This window comes from Brachycentrus maculatus, unplaced genomic scaffold, assembly GCF_059751285.1.
Source record: "Brachycentrus maculatus isolate JH-2025_06_01 unplaced genomic scaffold, ASM5975128v1 h1tg000064l, whole genome shotgun sequence".
In the NCBI taxonomy this organism is placed as follows: domain Eukaryota; kingdom Metazoa; phylum Arthropoda; class Insecta; order Trichoptera; family Brachycentridae; genus Brachycentrus; species Brachycentrus maculatus.
In genome coordinates this window covers 17,316-33,513 of record NW_028280818.1, presented here as the reverse complement: position 1 = coordinate 33,513, position 16,198 = coordinate 17,316, and the positions used below count along the sequence as shown (strand labels likewise).

General features: G+C 33.2%; 1 non-coding gene across 1 annotated transcript; it reads left to right on the top strand.

The window, feature by feature from the left end:
* Nucleotides 1–15,914: 15,914 nt before the first annotated feature.
* TRNAS-GCU (transfer RNA serine (anticodon GCU)) lies at nucleotides 15,915–15,996 on the top strand. The gene has a single exon. It is a non-coding gene; the product is annotated as a tRNA-Ser (tRNA).
* Nucleotides 15,997–16,198: the final 202 nt, after the last annotated feature.

Genomic DNA, 16,198 nt, shown 5'->3' with positions numbered 1-16,198 from the left:
TCATAAATCAAAAATCGTCAAATTTCAGTTGTGCATGTTTTCGGAATGCCCAGAAAATGTACTATATCCCAGCAAAAGAGGGATATTTTGTAACTTAATATTTACCCGCTACAGGGCAGAAAGTGTTGTTTTTACATTTTGAATAAAATGTTTTGTTTAATTATTTTTATAAATATACTTAATATTTTTTAAATGGAGAAAAAACCTACAGGTTTTACCTAAAAAGATCTGTTGCAAAGTAAAAAGTTCAATAAGTGGCTTGATATTTATTTTTAATACATTGTATTATGTTTTTAAACTTTAAAAACGTTCTCTTGAAAAATCATGTTTTTTTATTTATGACGTTCTTGAAATGTGTGAGTGAAATGTGTGTTTTGATGGTTTGGGCATGTGAATGAGTGAAGAAAGCTAAATTTGTAATTAAAATGTTACAATTACCTGTTTTATTTGTCATTCATTATTGTAAATGTATTTACGTTAATGTTCTGTTCAATTTCTAAATAAATAAAATAAAACAACTTTATTTTAACCACTTTTTATTGGTACACTTCATCCAACCGGTTTCGACAAGAACCTTGTCATCATCAGAAATTACTATAATTTTATGTAATTTATTAGTGAAAATTCTAGGCAAAACCACTCGCTATTTTTATTGCTATTTTAATTTTCTATACTTCTTTAAATGTCACAACTACGTTTTCATTGAAGATAAATACGCATGCGCGAGAGAAGGGTACAGAGATACACACAGTATCGCTGTTCCCCTCACTCACCCCGTGAAATGCTACTTTTAAAGGGAAAACATTTCCCCTCATTGCCAGTGAAGCCTTCATCCCCTATGGAGGATCTGACTATGTAAACATCCGCCCTCGTAGCGCTATGGTGAGGTGTGTGGTCTATCAACCAAGAGTCCCAGATTCTCCGAGATGATCAGCTGAAATCTACATAAATAAATAAAAATGTAATCACAATATTTTGATAATTAAAATGTAACTTTGTTTTAAAATCAGTATAAATATTTTATTATAATGTCTACCGGTTTCGAAGCTAACAGCTTCTTGAATTAAATTGTTTAGTAGATAGTGTTTTAGTATTATTAATCAGTCTTGATAAAGAAGCGGTTAGCTTCGAAACCGTTAGTCAATATAATTAAGTTATAATAAAATATTTATGGTGATTTTAAAACAAAGTTACATTTTAATTATAAAATGGAAAATCACAAAGTTAGTGCTTCAAATATACAATAAATTGTACAATATTTTGATTTGTTTGATTTTTTTGCAGATAGGTACCTACTTTGTGGCACTTTTTATAAAACTTCACTAAAACTAGAATTTTGTTTTCAACATTTTCAGAGTATCCAAATACTTGCCCAGCCACTTGCTCTCGACATTTGACGTCTCAACATAGATGAAGAAGAATATGTAAGTCTGGGCATTAAGAGGGCTTGCGACCTGCCATAGGCTGGATAGGTGATCACTTTACACACGTGCAACGTTCACCAATTCCACCCAAGATTGACAACCAACGTGTGTAAAGAATAATAATAATAATAATAATGATACTAAAAATATGAATAAATATGGATAATTTTTGCTGTTAATTTATTAAATATTAAAATCAAACACTAAATAAAGTCTAAAAACACCTTAAAAACTCCTTGTTATGCCATTTTCAAAGTAATGAAATTATTTGAAAATGCCATAACAAGGCGAAACAATTGTCACAAATTTTGTGTTTTTAATAATAAAATACAATTTAGTAGAATCAGTCTTTGATTTAATATTTAATTAAAATACGTAAATTATAAAAAATAACGTAAATTAAAAGCCAAATCAATAAATACATAATTATACATATATATAAATATATATATATATATATATATATATATATATATATATATATATATATATATATATATATATATATATATATATATATATATATATATATATATATATATATATATATATATATATATATATATATATATATATATATATATATATATATATATATATATATATACACATATATATATATATATACATAAAAATATATAATATTTAGGCCATTTTCGTAAAACACTACCGCAAGGTTGTCATAGGCTGGTGAAGTGATTATTTAACCATCCAATGACAAATCGTAAGCCCTGTAACTACCCAAACTTCCATATTCTTCTTCATCTACGTTGACATGTGAAATGTATGTCTTATATGTGTTTTTCCACGTTGACCATACATATGTTGTATCGATTTAGACGTAGGGTCTGTTCTGTACGGTAGTATGGAGTGCGTAGGCTATAGACAAGCCATGGTTGTCCTCCGTCACAGCGGATCGATTGACACGCCCCCTGCTGTGTCGTCATGGTGACGCGTACCCCCCCCCCCTCTTCCACATTCCCCCCACAGCCTAAACGCACCCTGCCAACCCCTAGGGGTGGAAAACGAAAGTGAAATGCATCGACTGGGAAAGTCTACAGCGACTGAAATTGTTGGGCTGTATAAAATACACATACCGCTCACTCCTTTCAACAACGTCATGTATTAAAAATTGTCAATTTTCAGTTGTGCATGTTTTTGGAATGCCCAGAAAATGTACTATATCCCAGCGAAAGCGGCATATTTTTAACTGAATATTTACCCGCTACAAGGTAGAAAGTTTTGTTTTTGCATTTTGAAGAAAAGGTGTAGTTTAATTATTTTTTTAAGTATACTAAATATTTTTCAAATGGAGAAAAAACATTCAAGTTTTACCTAAAAAGATCTGTTGCACAATAAATAGTTCAATAAGTGGCTTGATATTTATTTTTAATACAGTTTATTATATTTTTAAACTTTAAAAACGATGTCGTGAAAAATCAAGTGAGCGAGCGAAATGTCGACGGTTTGTTATGAATTATAATTTTTACTACTACTATCATCACGCTGTTTCACTGCAGGGGTAGGCAGAGAGTTCTCGTTTTTCCAAAACTAAAACTATCTATTTTCCAACATTCCCCAGATAGGAGTATAGAATGAAAGTGAAACGCAGTGGGGGTGGCGGCGAAAAGAGTATGGGAATTGTAGGGTGGGTATCACGAGAACCTTGAATAACGAATAACGTAGGTACACCCATACCTCGCTTTACGGCCTAGGTACATACGTTCCACGAAACTTGGCCGCAAAGCGAAAAGCCGCATGAGGAATCAATTATTCTAATACAAATTCAATGGGATCGGTTCCAAACTTGTTAAATATGTAAAATGGTTTATCATTCAAAATACATTTTATCTTTTTATTTCATTTAAATAAAAAATACACACATAACAAGTACCGCAGAACGGGGCTACTTGAACTTTGATGTGTTACTTGAGCCCAGTACATTTTATTATTATTATTTAGATCTGTATTTCGTCTACAATAATGAACAAACCGACTGATTCATTGTTTCCCTGACAGGTGACACTTATTGTCACGATACGTTCATTATTGTAGACCAAATACAGATTTTTTTTTTGAACTGGGTTCAAGTAACACATCAAAGTTCAAGTAGCCCCGTTATACGATACATACATTTCGCTCACTCCTTTCAAGAACGTCATAAATCAAAAAACTTGATTTTTCAGGAGAATGTTTTTTAAGTTTAAAAAAATAACGCAATGTATTATAAATAAATATCAAGTCACTTATTGAACTTTTTACTGTGCAACAGATCTTTTTAGGTAAAACCTGAAGATTTTTGCTCCATTTGAAAAATATTTAGTTTATTTAAAAAAATTATTAAACAATAACTTTTCTTCAAAATGCAAAAACAACATTTTCTGCCCTGTAGCGGGTAAACATTAAGTTAAAAATATGCCGCTTTTGCTGAGATATAGAAAATTTTCTGAAAACATGCACAACTGAAAATTGATGATTTTTGATTTATGACGTTCTTGAAAGGAGTGAGCGATTTGTACATAAAACAACAGACTCCAAAAACCAACAATAATCTATAAACAACAATTAAACAACTTCATGTTACATGAAATATGTGTATGTATTCATACATATTTTTTTAAAAATGGCTTTAATCTGAAGACGATAAAGAAATGGTAATCAGCACATCACTGTCGTCATCATTTTCGCTGGTAAGGTTGGGCCTGGCTTTAAAAAATTGTCCAACGTTGTTCGTCTAGCCTTCTTGTCTATTTCGTTCTTCAGTGATTGGCAGCATCCAGATAATATATCGACATCGAAAAAAAGTTTTTTTGCCGGTATAGCAAAACATTTTAGGCCATAAACCCATAAATCGTCATGAACATATTACTAGAAATAAGGATAAATAAGACTGCAATTGTTGAAAATAATCGAGTCGCAAAATTGTTTAATGTATAAGGGTTTGAAAATGTATGATGAGATGCCTGAATGTATGAAGAATGAAAAGAGTCTGAAAGAATTTAAAATTAATGTCTTGTTTACTGAAAGGAGATGTGTATGCCGAATCAATTAATGAAATTAAATGAGTATAAATAACTCATTCGGCAGTCACTTTGTAGTAATATCTATACATTTTAAACATGAATTTTAGTCGGAAAATAATAATTTAAGAAACGTCTGAGACATTACTATTTATATAATTTTTTGACATCTCATCAAAGATGAAGAATAATATAGAAGTCTGGACATTTACGGGGGCATGACGACCGTCATAGGCTGGTTTTAGTGATCACTTTACACACGTGTAACATTCACCAATCCTACCCATTATTGACAACCACACTACTCAAATTCTTGGAAGTTCTATATATATGAACCAATTTAGAAACCTTGTTCTTGACTCACTATAACTTCACTAGAGACATCTATTGGTGAGATGTAAAGAAGCTTTTTACTAAGCAGAAACTCTTATATTAATAATAAAAATGAAAATGTTACTTTCTAGCGTTTCTCATGTGTGTGATTATAATCCAGGATTCGGACCTCACATACTAATATAAAAGTTTCTGCTTAGTAAAAAGCTTCTTTACATCTCACCAATAGATGTCTCTAGTGAAGTTCTAGTGATTCAAGAACAAAGTTTCTAAATTGGTTCATATATATAGAACTTCCAAGAATTTGAGTAATGTGGTTGTCAATAATGGGTAGAATTGGTGAATGTTACACGTGTGTAAAGTGATCACTTATATTTTTTTAAATGTTAATTTGTAATTTATATCAGACCGGAAACTTACTAGTGATATGTAAAGCTTTAAAAGGTCCTAACTCCTTTATTTACTCTTTACAAGACTATTGAACTGCATTTTCCTGCATTCAAATATTTTCTTATCACAAGTTTGAATTTGTATGCATCCTATGCTGCTTAAATTATACTTTATTTGAACAACAAAGTATAAATTAACCGTATCATCATAATATACACACAAAATGTAAGTCAATTACTGTAGTATGTAATTTAATAAATACGCTTTGAGAATATTAAATGGTTTTACAAAAAAAATCGATTTGGTTATCAAAAAGGAAGTTGTACGTTAAAAAATAAATTAGGCGATTTATAGTCTATTTGATAATGAGCGATTGTTTAAAAAATACAAGATATTTAGCGGTATTCGGGTTCCTGTTAACGGTTAAATGAAAAGTCGTTGAAAAAAATACGCAAGCAGCACTTTGCACGTGATAGAAGTGAAAAGTCAAAAACTTCTTAAAAATAAACTTCACTTCTAATAATTTGTTGGTGTTTTTACAAACTTGTATTTATTTAGATTGGCAGTGACAGGGATATTGAAAGCTTTTAAATGTAAATTCACAATAGAATCGGGATATAATTTTGTTTCACATTATCTAAAAATTTTCGCAACTAAGGTTATAAAATAAATTGCTTTTTGGCTGTAATACCGGGATGTTTAAGAGAAAATACTGGAAAAAACAAGCATATGAATATTGAAACCATGAAATGCACAAAACCTTCCATAACGCACAGCGTTAAATAACCTTGAATAACGCACTGCGTTGAATAACCTTGAAAAACGCACAACGTTGGATAACGCAGAGCTTTGAATAATCTCGAATAACTTTGAATAACGTTGAATAACGCAAAACATTGTATATCGCAAAGTGCTGAATAACCTTGGACTACGCACAACGTTGAATAACCTTGGATTACGCACAGCTTTAAATAACCTTAAAAAACGCAAAACATTGAATAACGCACGGCATTGGATAACCTTGAAAAACGCACAACGTTGGATAACGCAGAGCTTTGAATAATCTTGAATAACTTTAAATTACGTTGAATAACGCACAACGTTTAATAACCTTGAATAACCCAAAGCGTTAAATAACCTTGAATAACGCACAACGTTAAATAACGCAAAACATTGAATATCGCACAGCGATGAATAAACTTAAATAACACAAAACAATGAATAACGCACAGCGTTGAATAACCTTGGATTACGCACAACGTTGAATAACCTTGGATAACGCAAGCGTTGAATAACCTTAATTAACGCAAAACATTGAATAACGCACAACATTATTTTTATATCCAAATCATTATATTATTAAAGTAGATACGGAATCAATGAATAATGCAATATATAATTCGCCTTGTCTAGCCAACATTATAGGCGTCGCGCCGGCCTTAGATCCAGAAGTACACCATAATAATTGAATTCATCCCTTTTAATAATAGACGGTTAGTGTCCGTCCATCCATCATGCGCGTCAGGAAGCCCTGATGGGGGGCGGCGCGCGAGACGGGACACTCGCGGGGGGCGCGGGCCACGTGCCGCGGGCACACGTCGCCTGCTCGTGACGAGATCGCTACAGACCATAAAACACTTCGCCATGAATAGACTGATACAAGGTTCGTACACCGTTTATGCGTTATAGGGGGGTTGGTAAAAGAGACTGAGTAACGATGTGTGTTCGAATGATGAAATAAGCATTATGGATGAAATTAAGAAATGTGAGTATTTTTAATTATTTTTTATAAACAGCAACATATCGCTCACTCCTTTCAAGAACGTCATAAATCAAAAAACTTGATTTTTCAGGAGAACGTTTTTAAAGATTAAAAATATAACACAATGCATTAAAAATATATATCAAGCCACTTATTGAAGTTTTTGATGTGCAACAGATCTTTTTAGGTAAAACCTGAAGGTTTTTTCTCCATTTGAAAAATATTTAATATACATATTTAAAAAAATTATTAAACAATACTTTTCTTCAAAATGCAAAAACAACATTTTCTGCCCTGTAGCGGGTAAACATTAAGTTAAAAATATGCCGCTTTTGCTGGGATATAGTACATTTTCTGAGCATTCCGAAAACATACACAACTAAAAATTGACGAATTTTAATTTATGATGTTCTTGAAAGGAGTGAGCGATATTATATAAAATAGAACCCAGTCAGAGATCCAAAATGAATGAACTGCAAAAATACTGTATGAAAAGATATTTAAAAGTCTGGGCATTGCACAACTGAAAATTGACGATTTTTGATTTATGACGTTCTTGAAAGGAGTGAGCGATATGTAAAACAAAACAATTAAAAGATATACATTAAACAAGCCAATTACATAAAGTTAACCACACAAACATAAAGATTAGTACAACATATTTAGTGTAGATCTAGCAAATGAATGAATGTGTGTGTGTGCGTGTGTGTGTGTGTGTGTGTGTGTGTGATGTTGATTCTAGTAGGGACATACATACAATGCAGAATGAGAATCATAGTTTTAAAAGATCCTAAGAGGACAATATGCTCCCCATTCGACCATTCAACACAGATTTTCCGCAATTGAAAATATCAACTTGGCTGAAACATGAATTGTACTCACTAGCCATTGGAAACATAGGTGAACTCCGCGCACAATTACTTCGAAGGACAGGTACTCTGAATAAAGATAGTGACGTGTGACGGGTACGGTAGCCGGGTACATTATATATTATTTCGGAGTTCAGATGGTTTGGACATGTGGATCGAATGAGTGAGGAAAGAACGGTAAAAAATCGTTGTTTGTAATCCAATGTTATGCGTTTTCCAAGGTTATTAAAATTTGTGCGTTATTCAATATACCCGTACCTCGTTATACGGCATTTCGCTATAACGGCCCCCTTCAATCAAGGCACGTTTTCGATTTATTTTATTTTATTTTTTAATATAAACTATTATTATTATTATTATGTCCGCCTCCGTTGTGTAATGGTCAGCACGCTCGGCTACCGTTCTGGAGGTCCCGGGTTCGATTCCCAGGGGGGGTCAAATAAATATAAGTGATCTTTTCACTTTATATTTATTCAATATTACCTTGGACTGGTACCGGAAGCGGAGGGCTGTTCACCTTTCCTTAATGTGTTAACGATCAAGATAACTCTGCGATTACATGATGCAGTGCCCTATGCACCATTGGGGTGTGCATAAGGGTTTTATTATTTTATATTATATATATATATATATATATATATATATATATATATATATATATATATATATATATATATATATATATATATATATATATATATATATATATATATATATATATATATATATATATATATATATATATATATATATATATATATATATATATATATATATATATTGATTGAAGGGGGCCGTTATAGCGAAATGCCGTATAACGAGGTACGGGTATATTGAATAACGCACAAATTTTAATAACCTTGGATAACGCATAACATTGGATTACAAACAACGATTTTTTACCGTTCTTTCCTCACTCATTCGATCCACATGTCCAAACCATCTGAACTCCGAAATAATATATAATGTACCCGGCTACCGTACCCGTCACACGTCACTATCTTTATTCAGAGTACCTGTCCTTCGAAGTAATTGTGCGCGGAGTTCACCTATGTTTCCAATGGCTAGTGAGTACAATTCATGTTTCAGCCAAGTTGATATTTTCAATTGCGGAAAATCTGTGTTGAATGGTCGAATGGGGAGCATATTGTCCTCTTAGGATCTTTTAAAACTATGATTCTCATTCTGCATTGTATGTATGTCCCTACTAGAATCAACATCACACACACACACACACACACACACGCACACACACACATTCATTCATTTGCTAGATCTACACTAAATATTTTGTACTAATCTTTATGTTTCTGTGGTTAACTTTATGTAATTGGCTTGTTTAATGTACTTCTTTTAATTGTTTTGTTTTACATATCGCTCACTCCTTTCAAGAACGTCATAAATCAAAAATCGTCAATTTTCAGTTGTGCAATGCCCAGACTTTTAAATATCTTTTCATACAGTATTTTTGCAGTTCATTCATTTTGGATCTCTGACTGGGTTCTATTTTATATAATATCGCTCACTCCTTTCAAGAACATCATAAATTAAAATTCGTCAATTTTTAGTTGTGTATGTTTTCGGAATGCTCAAAAAATGTACTATATCCCAGCAAAAGAGGCATATTTTTAACTTAATATTTACCCGCTACAGGGCAGAAAATGTTGTTTTTGCATTTTGAAGAAAAGAATTGTTTAATTATTTTTTTAAATATATCAAATATTTTTCAAATGGAGAAAAAACCTTCAGGTTTTACCTAAAAAGATCTGTTGCACATCAAAAACTTCAATGAGTGGCTTGATATATATTTTTAATACATTGTGTTATATTTTTAATCTTTAAAAACGTTCTCCTGAAAAATCAAGTTTTTTCTTGACGTTCTTGAAAGGAGTGAGCGATATGTTGCTGTTTATAAAAAAAAAAAAAAAAACTTACCTTTCTTAATTTTATCCATAATGCTTATCTTAGCCTTGCATTATTTTCTTATTTCATCATTCGAACACACATCGTTTCTCAACCTCTTTTACCAACCCCCCATATAACGCATAAACGGTGTACGAACCTTGTATCAGTCTATTCATGGCGAAGTGTTTTATGGTCTGTAGCGATCTCGTCACGAGCAGGCGACGTGTGCCCGCGGCACGTGGCCCGCGCCCCCCGCGAGTGTCCCGTCTCGCGCGCCGCCCCCCATCAGGGCTTCCTGACGCGCATGATGGATGGACGGACACTAACCGTCTATTATTAAAAGGGATGAATTCAATTATTATGGTGTACTTCTGGATCTAAGGCCGGCGCGACGTCTATAATGTAGGCTAGACAAGGCAATGAATTATATATTGCATTATTCATTGATTCCGTATCTACTTTAATAATATAATGATTTGGATATAAAAATAATGTTGTGCGTTATTCAAAGTCATACAATGCTGTGTGCAATTCAATTTTATTCAACGCTGTGCGTTATTCAATGTTTTGCGTTAATTAAGGTTATTCAACGCTTGCGTTGTCCAAGGTTATTTAACGTTGTGCGTAATCTAAGGTAATTCAACGCTGTGCGTTATTCATAGTTTTGTGTTATTTAAGGTTATTCAACGCTGTGCGTTACCCAAGGTTATTCAATTTGTGCGATATTCAATGTTTTGCGTTATCCAAGGTTATTCGACGCTTTGCGCTATTCAAGGTGCAATTTTCGTTATTCAATTTGCTTTGCGTTATTCAATTTGCGTTATTAAACGTTGTACGTTATTCAACGTTATTCAAAATAATTAATGATTATTCAAAGCTCTGCGTTATCCAACGTTGTGCTTTTTCAAGGTTATCCAATGCCGTGCGTTATTCAATGTTTTACGTTTTTTAAGGTTATTCAAAGTTGTGCGTAATCCAAGGTTATTCAACGTTGTGCGTAGTCCAAGGTTATTCAGCACTGTGCGATATACAATGTTTTGCGTTATTCAACGTCATTCAAGGTTATTCAAGATTATTCAAAGCTCTGCGTTATCCAACGTTGTGCGTTTTTCAAGGTTATTCAACGCAGTGCGTTATTCAAGGTTATTTAACGCTGTGCGTTATGGAAGGTTTTGTGCATTTCATGGTTTCTATATTCATATGCTTGTTTTTTCCAGTATTTTCTCTTAAACATCCCGGTATTACAGCCAAAAAGCAATTTATTTTATAACCTTAGTTGCGAAAATTTTTAGATAATGTGAAACTAAATTATATCCTGATTTTATTGTGAATTTACTTTTAAAAGCTTTCAATGTCCCTGTCACTGCCAATTTAAATAAATACAAGTTTGTTAAACCATCACCAAATTTCTAGAAGTAAAGTTTATTTTTAAGAAGTTTCACTTTTCACTTCTATCACGTGCAAAGTGCTGCTCGCGTATTTTTTGCAACGACTTTTCATTTAACCGTTAACAGGAACCCGAATACCGCTAAATATCTTGTATTTTTTTAAACAATCGCTCATTATCAAATAGACTATGAATCACCTAATTTATTTTTTAACGTACAACTTCCTTTTCGATAACCAAATCGATTTTTTATTTGTAAAACCATTTAATATTCTCAAAGCGTATTTATTAAATTACATACAACAGTAATTGACTTACATTTTGTGTGTAGATTATGATGATACGGTTAATTTATACTTTGTTGTTCAAATAAAGTATAATTTAAGCAGCATAGGATGCATACAAATTCAAACTTGTGATAAGAAAATATTTGAATGCAGGAAAATGCAGTTCAATAGTCTTGTAAAGAGTAAACAAAGGAGTTAGGACCTTTTTAAAACTTTACATATCACTAGTAAGTTTCCGGTCTGATATAAATTACAAATTAACATTTGAAAAAATATAAGTGATCACTTTACACACGTGTAACATTCACCAATTCTACCCATTATTGACAACCACATTACTCAAATTCTTAGAAGTTACCAATTTAGAAACCTTGTTCTTGAATCACTAGAACTTCACTAGAGACATCTATTGGTGAGATGTAAAGAAGCTTTTTACTAAGCAGAAACTCTTATATTAGTATGTGAGGTCCGAATCCTGGATTATAATCACACACATGAGAAACGCCAGAAATTAACATTTTCATTTTTATTATTAATATAAGAGTTTCTGCTTAGTAAAAAGCTTCTTTACATCTCACCAATAGATGTCTCTAGTGAAGTTCTAGTGATTCAAGAACAAGGTTTCAAAATTGGTTAATATATATAGAACTTCCAAGAATTTGAGTAATGTGGTTGTCAATAATGGGTAAAAAAATATAAATTACAAAAGATGATAATAAGGAGGGCAAAGGAAAAAGAGAGTTTAGGGAAGGAGGTAGAGGGAAAAACTAAGGGAGGAGGTTTGATGGACAGTTAGAATACTAATGATAGATAGTAATTTACAACATTTTGAGTGTGTCCGAATATAAGAGTGTGTAAAAAATCTGGTCAAATTATAAGCTTAAATAATAAAAATGAAAACGGTATTTTCTGGCGTTTCTCATGTGTGTGATTGTATTCCAGGATTCGGACCTCGCCTACTAATATAAGAGTTTCTGCTTGGTAAAAAGCTTCTTTACATCTCACCAATAGATGTCTCTAGTGGAGTTATAGTGATTCAAGAACAAGGTTTCTAAATTGGTTCATATATATAGAACTTCCAAGAATTTGAGTAATGTGGTTGTCAATAATGGGTAGGATTGGTGAATGTTACACGTGTGTAAAGTGATCACTCAAACCAGCCTATGACGGTCGTCATGCCCCCGTAAATGTCCAGACTTCTATATTATTCTTCATCTTTGATGAGATGTCAAAAAATTATATAAATGGTAATGTCTCGGACGTTTCTTAAATTATTATTTTCCGACTAAAATTTATGTTTAAAATGCATAGATATTACTACAAAGTGACTGCCGAATGAGTTATTTATACTCATTTAATAAAAAAAAACATGATTTCATTAATTGATTCGGCAGTCACTTTGTGGTAAAATCAATTAATTTTTAACATCGAAACACGTGTCACAGTAGATTTTAAGAAATAGTGGTATTAACTAAGTAAAACGTTTACAACATTTTGAGTGTGTCCAAATACTTATTCACAAAATCTGGATTATCTCCAATTACAGGAGTTATTTTCATATTATTTTTTGACATCTCATCAAAGATGAAGAAAAATATGGAAGTCTGGGCATTTACGGGGCTTACGACCGTCATAGGCTGGTTTAAGTGATCACTTTACACACGTGTAACATTCACCAATTCTACCCATTATTGACAACCACACTACTCAAATTCTTGGAAGTTCTATATATATGAACCAATTTAGAAACCTTGTTCATGAATCACTAAAACTTCACTAGAGACATCTATTGGTGAGATGTAAAGAAGCTTTTTATTAAGCAGAAACTCTTATATTAAACCAGCCTATGACGGTCGTAAGCCCCGTAAATGCCCAGACTTCCATATTTTTCTTCATCTTTGATGAGATGTCAAAAAATAATATGAAAATAACTCCTGTAATTGGAGATAATCCAGATTTTGTGAACAAGTATTTGGACACACTCAAAATGTTGTAAATAAATTATCTGGTCAAATTATAAGCTTAATAATAATAAATGAAAATGGTATTTTCTGGCGTTTCTCATGTGTGTGATTATAATCCGGGATTCGGATCTCACATACTAATATAAGAGTTTCTGCTTAATAAAAAGCTTCTTTACATCTCACCAATAGATGTCTCTAGTGAAGTTTTAGTGATTCATGAACAAGGTTTCTAAATTTGTTCATATATATAGAACTTCCAAGAATTTGAGTAGTGTGGTTGTCAATAATGGGTAGAATTGGTGAATGTTACACGTGTGTAAAGTGATCACTTAAACCAGCCTATGACGGTCGTAAGCCCCGTAAATGCCCAGACTTCCATATTTTTCTTCATCTTTGATGAGATGTCAAAAAATAATAAGTAAAACGTTAATTAAAAAATGAAAAAACCATGGTTATAAAAACAGCTTGTGGAATAAATCAATGGTATGACAATGGCAATTACTCTGCATGGGAATGTGACAGGGGTGATGGTTTGTTTTATGACGGGGAACGCGACAATAGCAATATTTATATTATCTACTGCTATTGTAGTGGCCACAGGGTGAATGTGTAGGGCGTAGGGTGGGGGGTGGAAGGATGAGAAAAAGCGAGGGTGAAAATGTGTTTACGGAGGGTGAAGATTGAAAAATGTATCTTAAAAATCGTCAAGATCACTCAGTGGTTAAAAATACCTAGATTTAAATTGAAAAGGTTGAATGTTTGCCTCGGATCAGTGGAACACAACTAGTGCGCGTTAGTTACGGATAACTTTCGCATTATATTATCTAAAAATATTTTGAGTGTGTTAGAATTAATCTTTGTTTGCATTCAGGGTTTGCCTTCTTTTAGAAGATATCGCCATCGCCAAAAGTGCCATGTCTAAGCCAGACAAAATCTGGAAAGACCAGGGTGTGAGTAACAACACCAAGATGAAGCTTGTCAGGAGCTCGGTCCAGTCCATTTTTCTCCAGGCTGCTGAAACATGGACCATAAAAGCAGCAGAAAGGAGAAAAATTGATGCCTTCGAAATGTGGTGTTGGAGGCGCATGCTCCGAATTCCATGGACAGCTAGACGCACCAATGAGTCCATTCGCCAGGAACTACGCTTGGATGGCTTGACTCTGGCCAATTTCTGTACCCGACGGATTCTCCAGTTCTTTGGACACGTTGCGCGTGGCAACGAGGATAGCCTGGAACGACTAGTTGTGATCGGTAGCCTGGAGGGAAAGAGAGGGAGAGGAAGAACACACGATGGACCGATCAAATTAAGGCAGCAGCAGGCACCTCAGTGGTTGGAGCGCAACGTGCAGCGCAGTCAAGGGGTAACTGGAGAAGAGTCGTTGCTTCTGCAAGGGTCACAACCCTCAGCAATGAGGAATGAGTCGGAGAAGAAGAAGGAGATATTGATATTAAGATATCAAAAACATGTTGAGTGCGTCCAAATACTTGTTCACAGATCTGTAATATCTCCAATTGTAGGAGTTATTTTTCTTATAATTTTTTTGACATCTCAACATAGATGAAGGAGAATATGGAAGTCTCGACTTCCCCTGGCTCTGTTCCTGTTGTGTCGGGTTGTGCTCCCGTGGTTAGTGTCACGGACTCTTGAGTCAGAGTTTCTCGGTTCAAACCCAATCTACCACAATTTGATACCTATTACTAATAATGAGCCGCTTAGGATCACAGAAATAATATGAAATTGAAATATTTGTGTAAATAATAAAAACATAAATATTTCTCTTTTCTATAAAAATTCTAGTGATTCAAGAACAATGTTTCGAAATCGGATCATGTATCGCTCACTCGTTTCAAGAACGTCATAAATCAAAAATCGTCAATTTTCAGTTGTGCATGTTTTCGGAATGCCCAGAAAATGTACTACATCCCAGCTCTTTAGCATATTTTAACTTGATATTTACCCGCTACAGGGCAGAAAATGTTGTTTTTGCATTTTGAAGAAAAGATATTGTTTAATTATTTTTTCAAATATTCAAAATATTTTTCAAATGGATAAAAAACCTTAAGGTTTTACCTAAAAAGATCTGTAACACAGTAAAAAGTTCAATAAGTAGTTTGATATTTATTTTTAATACATTGTGTTATATTTTTAAACTTTAAAAACGTTCTCCTGAAAATCAAGTTTTTTGATTTATGACGTTTTTGAAAGGAGTGAGCATATGTATAACCTCCAAAAATTAAAATAGTCTGGTTGTCAATCATGGGTAGAATGGTGAATGGTGATATTTTAGTGACATTTGGAGGTATTTACAGGGTTTTCGATCTGTAAATGGCTGGTTTAAGTAATCACTTTATACACGTGTAGCATTCGCCATTCTACCCATGATAATTTGGCCTTACCCAGACTACCTTCACCCCTAAACAGTCCGGATAACCGAGTTGTACTGTACTGGATGTAGCCGAAGCTAAATGTAGTATTATTGATTCAGCTGAATTATAAGTAGATCGATCGATTGATCTAATTAATGTCTGATTGAAACTTCAAACCGTCAAATATCACCAAACGGGTCTAGCACGACGAGGTGGCCGAGTGGTTAAGGCGTTGGACTGCTAATCCAATGTGCTCTGCACGCGTGGGTTCGAATCCCATCCTCGTCGGACTTTTTATGTTGAAAATTGCGTTTAATTTGTAGAACTCCATTGTATTAATTTTTAAATAAAACAGATTTTTTGAGTCTACTAAGTTTTATTTTATTTAAAAAAAAACACATAAAAATTAGTATTGTGACGATTGTTTCGCCTAGTCATGGCATTTTCAAACGAAGGCCATCAACTAGGCGAAACAATTCGTTTGAAAATG